Below are 7,003 nucleotides of genomic sequence, written 5' to 3'. Positions count from 1 at the left end.
CTAACGCCCGCGGCCGGCCCTGCCCGCGGCGCCTCCCCTCCCGGCGCCCATATAACCCGCCCGGGTAGCCCGTGCCGCCGCGCACCCACTCCGGGGCCAGCGCCGGGCCGGCCGGCGTCGATGCCACCGGGCTGCGACCGCACCAGGTAGGAAGCGCCGAGGGCCTCGGGGCAGCGCGGCCTGCCGGGCCGGAGCGCGGGGTGGGGTGGGGTGGGGTGGGGTGGGCCGGGGGCTCCCAAGCTGGGGGGCGCGACGAGGGGGCAGGCGTGCGGGAGCTGTGAGGGGGTGACGTGGGGTCTCCCTACGGAGTCCAGCCGGCCCCCGGGACACTGCTCAGGTGGCAGGGAGCCGCCCGGAGCTCGGGCTGCCACGGGGTGCGAGGTCCTGCCAGAGTGCCTCTGGGGCCAGGACCGGCCTCGCTGGGATTCCCGGAGGGACCTTCCCCCAGCTGACCCCTCTCCACTCCAGCTTCTGAGGGGAGGCTCCCAAACCGATGGGGAACAGGTTGGGTCGGGGCGCAGGTGTGGTGCAAGCCGCTGACAAGCTCCTCCCCGCCGGCGCCAGCTCCCTCTGCACCCAAGAGGGCTGTACAAATCCAGCCCGTTACTCCCTCAGTCCCCAGAGACCCAGTGCTCTGCAGGACCGGGAGAACCTGCGTGACCACAGAGCTAGATCCATGGAGCGACGGTTCCAGAGGGGCATTTCCAGGCGATTCTGAGCTGTCCAGGGCTGCCCAGCCTGTCTTGTGAATCTGTTCCAGTTAGAGAGAGGAGGGGCAGAGTCAGGCCTCTGGTGCACCCTGGGGAGACATCTCCTCCACCCTGGCTCCCTCTCCTTGCCTTGCAGCCACTGTCCTTTCAGCCTTTGGAGGGATGAAGCTATTATTACCTTCTTACTCAGCTTGTATTTTTGTCTGGTCCCTAAGCCGGTATGCAGAAAGTGTGCACATGTCTACATAAATAGATGGGTGCAGGTAGACCATTGTCAACCGGCAATGGGCCAGGGAGACAGTGTCTGTCTGGTGAATCTGAGCAGAGGTGAATCTGTCCAAGTGGATTGTGTCTGTTTGTTAAATAACTGGACATTTGGGAACTGATTAGCATGATGGTTTGGTTTTATTTGCTGTCATTGTTGCTGTTTATTTGTTCAACCTTAATTATTAGCTTTGGAAGAAAATGAGTGAGCGGAACTATATTGCATTGTCCCACGGTCAAGCCACCCATTTTTTAATCTACTCATAAAAGATAAAAAGGCATTGGGTTGAGAACTAAAGGACAGGATGCTTGAAATTTTGCAGCAAACGAATTTATGGATGATGCATATGACTTTTAAAATAAGAGGCTGCAGAGCTGTGCCACTCGGTCATACATCCGTTGGGGCTGCCCCAGGTGAACTGACCTGGCAGCTGGTACTTGTGGATTGGCCTCAGAATGGTTAGACCCTCCTTGCCATCCTTCTAGTGAAGGCTATGGGGAACAGGGTAGTGTCTCCAAATTCTGAAGGGTAGCGCTTGGGAAAGCCAGTCTGGTACAGAAGTTAAGAAGATGGATGTGAAGTCAGAATGCTGGGGTCCAGATACCCTCTTCTCCAGTTACAAGGCAATGGTTGACTTCCACTAAGTGGGCCCCAAAGTGACGCTATTGATCCTAGCTGCTGCTCCTGAGTTGGGGGTGAGGGCAGCTCCTCCGTGGCCAGCAGGTCTCCCCTTGGAGGGAAGGAGTGGCTGGCACTAAGGCAGGAATCTGCCTCCGGTTTGGGTGGAGGCTGATGGCCCCTGTCAGGGGCACTGCTGGAGGATGCCTCAGTTCAGGATTTATTTATAGAGTATGCCCCACCCACATCCAGGAATGGATTTGTAACATTGAACACATGTAAGGGACAGAGTTAACACAGAGGTGGAGAGGCTGAGGACTTTGGGAGAAAGGCAAACATTCACCCCGAGATTCTGACACCCGAAAGGGAACTCATCTCATTGTTAGGTGGGTGGAAGCAGCATGTTTGTCCATGTGGAAGACAGTTTCAAGGGGAATTCATTCTGTAGATACTTATAGGAAAGAAGTTGCTAAGATAAAATAAGGGGTGAAGAAGACAAACACATGGTGAACTTCCAGTTTGCAACAACAACAACAAAAAAAAGCAGAAACATTTTCCAAGTGTGTTTTTTCTCTCTGGCCCCCAAGAAAGAGGAGGGCCCACCTTTATTTCCAGATTTGGGCATTTCTGTGGGAGTGCTGGATCAATATTTTATCAATTTTATCAATGTCATTTTCTGATCACTTAACTTCATACAGCAAAAAAGGGAAAAAGAAACAGAGGAATGGTTAAGTAATGCAGAGCTCCTCTGCTGCCCCAGGGGTTTTCCTTCTTGGTGGGAAAAAGCTTTTTTTTTTTTTTTTTAAAGATCTTATTTATTTATTAATGAGAGACACACAGAGAGAGGCAGAGACATAAGCAGAGTGAGAAGCAGGCTCCATGCAGGGAGTCCAATGTGATCATGCCCCGGACCAAAGGCGGATGCTCAACCGCTGAGCCACTCAGGCATCCTGGTGGGAAAAGCTTTACTGTAGGGCCCATACTCTGTACCCCCGTCCTGTACACCGTGTGATCATCCCCCTTGCCAAGTGCACCCAGGTCCCGCCCAAGTTTCTTTAATGAACACAGAATGCACATCTGTAACTAGCAGCTTTTATTTGTGTATAACCAAAACATGCAATGACATCTCCTTCAAAAAGTCTGCCTTCTTAAGTGAGTTTTGTAGGACGCCTAGAAGAATCTTTTCTTTGTGTGTTCTGTAGAGGAAAACAGATTCTGGTTTATAGAGAAGCTCTCTCTGCTCGTTGGGGTTCAAGTGAAAGACATAGCAAAGTCGGCACGGAGAGCCAGCACAAGAGGTTATAAACGTTCAGTCCCCCTCCCCACCCCACCTCTGCCCACTCTCTGGCCAGGATTCCTTGGCAGAACAGACAGGTGCTCATCAAAAGTGCTTTCTTTTCCGGGAGAGGCTGCCCTAAATCAGAGACTCAAGGAGAGAAAGAAAAAAAAAAAAACAAAGCACACAACCAGTCAGCCAAACAAGTATTGGTTGAGCACCTCTGATAACAGCGAACATTTTGAACATTTTGTCAGCGTAGGCTCAAGCTGGTACTTAGCCTAATACTCCAGATACTTCTTCCCTGTAATGCTGAGGGCAGCCCCAACGACTGAGGGTGCCGACTTAGGGACGGGAGGGGGTGGTTTCAACAACTTACAAACCTGCGCAAGGTTACAAGCAGCAGAGTGTGCACGTGGGGGCCCCAGTGTTGGAGGAACAGCCTCGACTCCAGCCACCTCTGCCAGGTGATCCTGTCACCGGTGCAGCGTGAACCCGAGACACAGCCCCAACCCTGGTCCTGGGAACCAGGACGCAGAATTTAGGGGTGCTGCCCAGCTCGAGTGGGGAAGGCAGCATCTTCCTTTGTGTTCCTTCCTTTGCGCACGTTGCAAAGTGCAAATGCGGACGAGCCGCTATTTTAGCGGCGCCTGTGACTTTTTCTCTAAGAGGAATCCCCGATATTTTCATCCTGCATGACAGTTGCTGCAGGAATCCCAAGATTTCGTTTGTGGTCGTCACCACGTTGACACTAGGAGTTACTAGACCTGTTGGGAGCCTTGTCATTTCACCCGTAAAGAAGCATGCGGGAGCGATATCACAGATTTGCTTTTTAAGTGCCTTGATAGCTATAAGTTTCCTGGGGCACATAACAAGTTTACCAGAGGGTGGGTGATTTAATCAACAGAACTCTCTCTTGGTCTGGGGACCAGAAGTCCCAAATAGGCATGCAGCGGTCCAGATCCTGGCTCAGCCATGCATGGCCGTGGGCCCGTCCCGGCCCTTGGTCTGTGTGGGAGTTGGCCTGCGTGCCTCGTGGTGCCTCCTCATCTCTCTAGGGAGGATCTAGCCTGATCTCTCCTGTGAGTTGCCCCGGGAACACGCGGGAACTCCCAAGGGCAGATACAAAAGTGCCCAGGAAAGGCTGGTCCAGCCTCCACCCTCCTCCACCAGGCAGGCACAGGACCCTGGGCATTGCCCATCCTGCCATGCCACCAGCCAGGGTACGGGGGGCCCAAGCAGGCAGGGCTGGTCTTTGTGATCCTTCTCAGAGTGGCTGCATGTGGGTAGTTCCTGTCTCTGCCATCCCAACCAGAGCCAGCTGGTGAAATCACTCCCTGTGGCCCTGGGTGCCTGTGGGGAGGGGGCAAGGGGCTCTAATTGCTCACCTGCTGCTCCAAGGTGCCAGGCCCTGGGGGGTGGGGGAGCAGGCATCTGAGGAAGCCTCTGGCTAATTGGGCAGATAGCTTCTCCTTAGGGGAGGAAGGGTTGTACTGGGTCCTTCAAAGTGGGCAGGGATGATGCCCCCTCACCCCTCCTGCCTCATTTCCTGGGATTTTTAGAGGTTACTTCTGGGCTGTGTCTTCTCCTTCGTTCTGCAGAACTTGAGCAAAACCCAGCAATTTCTCTTTTGCAGGCTCAGGGCTTACCTGGGGGGTGTACTCCTCAGCGAGGCTGTGTGGGGACAAGGAGGGCATCGGGTCCTGATGTGGGTCCTGCCCCCCCACCCCCGAGAAGTGGGGTAGAGAAGCTTGAGGAGTGTAGAGCAGCCCTCACTAGCTGGCATTGGGGCGACAAGAGAGAAAGGCGCATTCCCTGTTTAGGAAGGCGGGCAAATGGTTAAATAAACAGACCCCACTGCCTTGGCGATGCTTCCCCAGGGGGCGGCAGGTTTGTACCCCTGGGCACCTGCTATGTGCTATGCGCAATGCAAATAGAGAGTCAGCTCCCCAGATCACAGACCTGGCCCACTGGTCATTGGGATGTAAATCGGAGGGGAGCTCTAACAGCTGTGACCTACCAGCTCTGATCTGCTTCCCGCTGGCCCTGACCACCAACAAAAGCCCGTAATTAGGCATCTCCTGTCATTTTTTTTCTTTCAGAGGTAGGCATGCCCCAACTTGCTTCTGGGTTCTTAATTTTTGATCAGGGATGCTCCTCGGCTAATTATTTGGCAGTAATGAGGGAGGAGGAATTGAGTGGGGAGCGTGTCCCTGAGCTTTCAGATGAAGCCGTAAATGTAAAAAGGAGGCACTGGTAAACAGGACGCTAATTGGATTAATGTGAAAATAATGAATTCTGATAAAAATAGCAGAAAAGATGATTGTAAGATTGAGGTCAATGTTAAGTCCAACGACACTGTCTAACCTCCCTCTAGTTGGTTTGATTTTTGAAAGTATTAGAATAATAGAAAGAGTCTACTCCCGACAGTGAAATGCGCAGGTAAGTAACGTGTGTGGAGCACGTGTTACGAGAAAGGCGCGGTGAGTGGCGTGCGGGTCAATGGCCAGGAACCCCAGCAGGCTGCTTTTTTAGAGCTTCCGGACCGTCTCCTCCCTTCCGTTACTGTAGTGAAAACCACTCTGGTTGTCTCCTTCTCGGTAGAAGCGATGACAACCCAGCCCACTGCGAGAGGGGGAGGCTGGCTGGGGACCGGTGCTTTGCCCTTTTAGACTTTACAAATTTTGTGCTATTCAGTGGCATTTCATTGACAAGAACTTAGGATGGCCAAAGGTAGCAAAAGTCATTGTGTGTTGTGAGCGTTGCTGGCTTACGAGTCATCCAGAAACTGGCTGAATTCCACTCCAGATCTTAATCATGTGACCTTTCAAAGCTTGGCTTTTGTGAGATGAGAGGAAGAGCTGTCCTCCCCAGAAACACCGTGTGGGAGCTGGGCCGCTGTGGTTCCAGAGCGCCACCCACGGCCCCTCATTGGGGTGTCTCCTGGTCTGACCTGGGGGCGCCAGAGGGCTTGTAAAACAGCGACTGATGGGCCGTTTCTAATTGGATGTGCCGTGCCCTCCCTTATGGTCCAAACTAAGCACCATCTCACCATCCGTCATCCCACATCCCTGGGCCTCTGGTGTTTCAGAACTCAGACTTTAAAAAAATGCGTTTTGGAAAAGTAACACAGTACCTGAATTACCTGAATCTTCATATTTTATGATACCACCAAGCCGCATCTTTATATTTTATGTTTCTGATGGAAACACTGCACAGTCAAGCTCTCCCACGTTCCTCCAACAACATGAATAGATGTTTACATTAGATGGGCAGCAAGGATCATGGAGAGCTTTGCGTCTGCCCAGAGTCTACCCCAGACATAAGGAAAAACTTCCAGTTTATGTGCTCTCTGGATTTTAAAATGCACAAAAAAGATGCAGAACTGAGCTAGGCTGTATTTCCCATAAGACTTCATTTGTCCATTCATCCATGAATCGTTTGTTACGGGGCACCTGCTTTTACTTGGTGTGGACCATGTGGACAGTCTAAGCAAGCAAGTGGGGACCACGCCCAGAGCTCACCAGACTCTAAGCACCGCCCAGGGCCTGGGAGCAACCTTTGTTCGTGGGCCTGGGAACAGGTCTTATGGTGGGGTGGGCGTCAGGGAACAGCTGGGAAGCAAGAGAGCCTGTACCCTTGGCTCCTCCAGGTTTGGTCCCTCAGTGTTTGGAAACCTGTGTGCAGGAGAGTGGGTCATGGACACACCAGCAGGCAGGCCAAATGTGACAAGGTTTGGCCAACCTGGTGCCACTGAACACAAGCCCAAAGACTGCCCTTGACAGTGAGAACAGACAGGCATGGCACGGCTTGGGGCGCCTGGCCCACTTAGTCGGCATAGGTGGAACATCTGAGTTTTGATTTCGGTGTCATGAGTTCAAGCCCCACACCGGGCGTGGAGCTTACTTTAAAAAAAAAGAAAGAAGAGAAAAGAAAGACTAGAAAGGAGGAAGCAAACACATCCTAGGAGATGCAGGAAGTGTGTGCGTGCACGCACGGTGGCACACAGGGCGTCTCCAGGGGCCTCAGTTCCAGTGTACTCTTCAATAACCAGCCCGTGTTGGAGAACATCCTTAACCACTGAGCCTCCATTTCCTGATCCATAGGATGGAGATTGGCTTTCTCATGGGGCTG

General features: G+C 52.7%; 1 protein-coding gene across 1 annotated transcript in view; it reads left to right on the top strand.

Moving 5' to 3' along the window:
- The first annotated feature begins 9 nt into the window (after positions 1 to 9).
- Positions 10 to 7,003, top strand: part of TP73 (tumor protein p73) — a 63,204-nt gene continuing 56,210 nt past the window's right edge. Inside the window, exon 1 of the mRNA XM_072819957.1 lies at positions 10 to 146. The gene's annotated coding sequence lies outside the window, so the exon portion shown is untranslated. The remainder of the gene's footprint in view (positions 147 to 7,003) is intronic.

The sequence above is a fragment of the Canis lupus genome, chromosome 3 (genome assembly GCF_048164855.1).
Source record: "Canis lupus baileyi chromosome 3, mCanLup2.hap1, whole genome shotgun sequence".
In the NCBI taxonomy this organism is placed as follows: domain Eukaryota; kingdom Metazoa; phylum Chordata; class Mammalia; order Carnivora; family Canidae; genus Canis; species Canis lupus.
This window is presented reverse-complemented; position numbering and strand designations above follow the sequence as displayed.